The 2,532-nt window shown below is 38.4% G+C and overlaps 1 non-coding gene across 1 annotated transcript; it reads left to right on the top strand.

Moving 5' to 3' along the window:
• Positions 1-2,062: 2,062 nt before the first annotated feature.
• On the top strand, positions 2,063-2,169 carry LOC123460392. Its single transcript, XR_006636957.1, has one exon. It is a non-coding gene; the product is annotated as a U6 spliceosomal RNA (small nuclear RNA).
• Positions 2,170-2,532: the final 363 nt, after the last annotated feature.

Raw genomic sequence — 2,532 nt, 5'->3', positions numbered from 1 at the left:
GTCAAAAGTTAGAGTAAAACTAGAGATGTCCAGTAAAGTAGTGATGGGGTTGGAGTATTGTATGCATCTTCTCTCATGTTCCAAGTTCCTGCTAGTGACTTCTGTTGACTGAATATGCCAGAAAGGCCAAAGGCCAGAGAAAGCCATGTAGAGAAAACATTGGACTTTGGTGCATGATTGGTACATACCTTTGTTCATGTGATTGTGTGTCATTTTCTCCCTTGTTAGACATGAGCAAAGATTACATGCTTATTGACCATTGAGGCCTCAGGGTTTTCCTAAACATTAATGCTGGTTTGTCACATTTGGTGAGTGTAACAGTGAATATGAGACATTAAAGAATGTCTAAAAGAGAGGAAAATATCCTTTACAAGATTTCCAAGTGTCATCTCAAGAATGGGCATACTTTTCTCCAGATTTTAGCAGCCACTGTTAACAAAACAATAAACAGTGCAAAATGCAAAGAAAAATGATATATGTATTCATATCTCATAAATACTCATTTCTATAGCATTAAACTGCTTAGTATTTATTTTTGAAAGCTCACAGTTTATAGCTTGCAGCCATAGGACATCAAGTGATCATGCTGGAACTGAGAGGGAATCCAGTTTCCCTCTGGCCAGAACTCATTGTGCTATGAGAGCAGCTGGAGAAAAACAGTTTCCAACACATTGATTAAGCAGGAGATTCTGTCAGTTACAAGATCAACCAGCTGCACAAGAAGTATACGCTTGTGCAATAGTGGGCCACAGCCAATGCAGGTAACCAATTGCTCACAGAATGGACATGAGACCCACTCAGTGGGTGTGAACCAATATCTTGTCTCTGAGAACCAAGCCAGATACCCTAGAATAGGAAACCAATAGGCTTCAGAGAGAACCTCCACTGCTCTCTAATAAGAACAGACATACACATCAATATATCTGTCTAATGTCTAGACTTATCCCCTTTTATTCAAACTGTTCTAACTTTTTTTTTTCTTGAGGTAGGATTTCACTCCAGCTCAGGCTGACCTGGAATACACTATGTAGTCTCAGGGTGGCCTTGAACTCACGGTGATCCTCCTACCTCTGCCTCCAAAGTGTTGGAATTAAAGGCATTTGCCACCAGGCCTGGCTCTTCTAACTTTTGGTTGGATCCCCAGAGGGGAACAGAGTGTCTAGTACAGAGTGGAGACTCAACAGTATGTTTTCAAATGAGTCAATGAATGACAATTGAGAGTGTTCCTGTCTGCAAACATTTTGGGGGAAATAAGTCTGAGTGGGAAATAGCTCATGGAGCAGTATCAGAATCTGACGATTCCAGGGGCATATTTGTTAGGGATAGTAGAAGAATTGCTCTTAAAAATTGGGGTGTTCTCTGTTGAAGAATCTATTTTATTTTACAGATGACAAAAAGTACTGGGGAAAGCAAATATCCATCAATACAATAAGAAAAGACAGCTGACTGCTCACCAAGACATATGCCACTGCTAGCACATTTAGCAGGGTCCAGAAGAAACTGTAAATAAAGCAGCCACAGGAGTATTGCTCTCAATTCTAGCCCAACAACCACCTCCAGGGAAGTAGCAAAAACACAGTGGTGAACTGAAGTACATCATAGCAGAAATACAGAGGCCATAGAGATCCCCACACTAAAAACAAACAACTAACACACTAACATACCCACATAGGCTCAGGAATTGATAAAGTGGGGGGCAGGAAGATTGTAAGAGCCACAGGGTGGGTAGAAACAGATTGAGGCAGAGCTCCACATTAGAGACTGATGGAAGCTCTAATTACCCCACAATGAACACCATGGAGCTTACTAATGAGTGTCCTCAGGGAAATATTGATAGGGGTGAGGGGATTTAAGACTGTAATCTATGCCATATATATATATATATATATATATATATATATATATATATATATCTGGATAAATATATATAACTGAGTAGATATATAATTGGAGTGTGGTTGGTGAAATTGTTAGAAATGAAGAGTGTGTGGGTGTGTGCTTGTGTGTATACATATATAAACTGTATAGGAAACAAAATTGGGTTTTATAAAAGAAAATGTTAGTGCTCACTTCGGCAGGACATATACTAAAATTGGAATGATCCAGAGAAGATTAGCATGACCTCTGTGCAAGGATGACACACAAATTCATGAAGTGTTCCATATTTTTGTTGCAAAATTAATGCATAAAAATCAGTAGCATTTCTATATGCAAATAACAAAGATACAGAGAAAGAAATAAGGGACATAGCCCCGCCTTCAATAGCAACAACAAAAAAAATAAGATACCTTGGAATAACATTAACCAAGGAAGTGAAAGATCTATACAATGAAAACATAAAAACACTCAAAAAAGACATTGAGGAGGACTTGAGAAAATGGAAAGACCTCCCATGCTCCTGGATAGGCAGAATTAATATTGTGAAGATGACAGTCCTACCAAAGGTAATATATAGATTTAATGCAATTCCAATTAAAATCCCTACAGTGTTCTTCACAGAGATAGAAAAAATGATCTCAAATTTCATATGAA

Source organism: Jaculus jaculus, chromosome 4 (assembly GCF_020740685.1).
Source record: "Jaculus jaculus isolate mJacJac1 chromosome 4, mJacJac1.mat.Y.cur, whole genome shotgun sequence".
NCBI lineage: Eukaryota > Metazoa > Chordata > Mammalia > Rodentia > Dipodidae > Jaculus > Jaculus jaculus.
The sequence above is the reverse complement of the archived record's forward strand: the minus strand, read 5'-3'. Positions and strand labels throughout refer to the sequence as shown.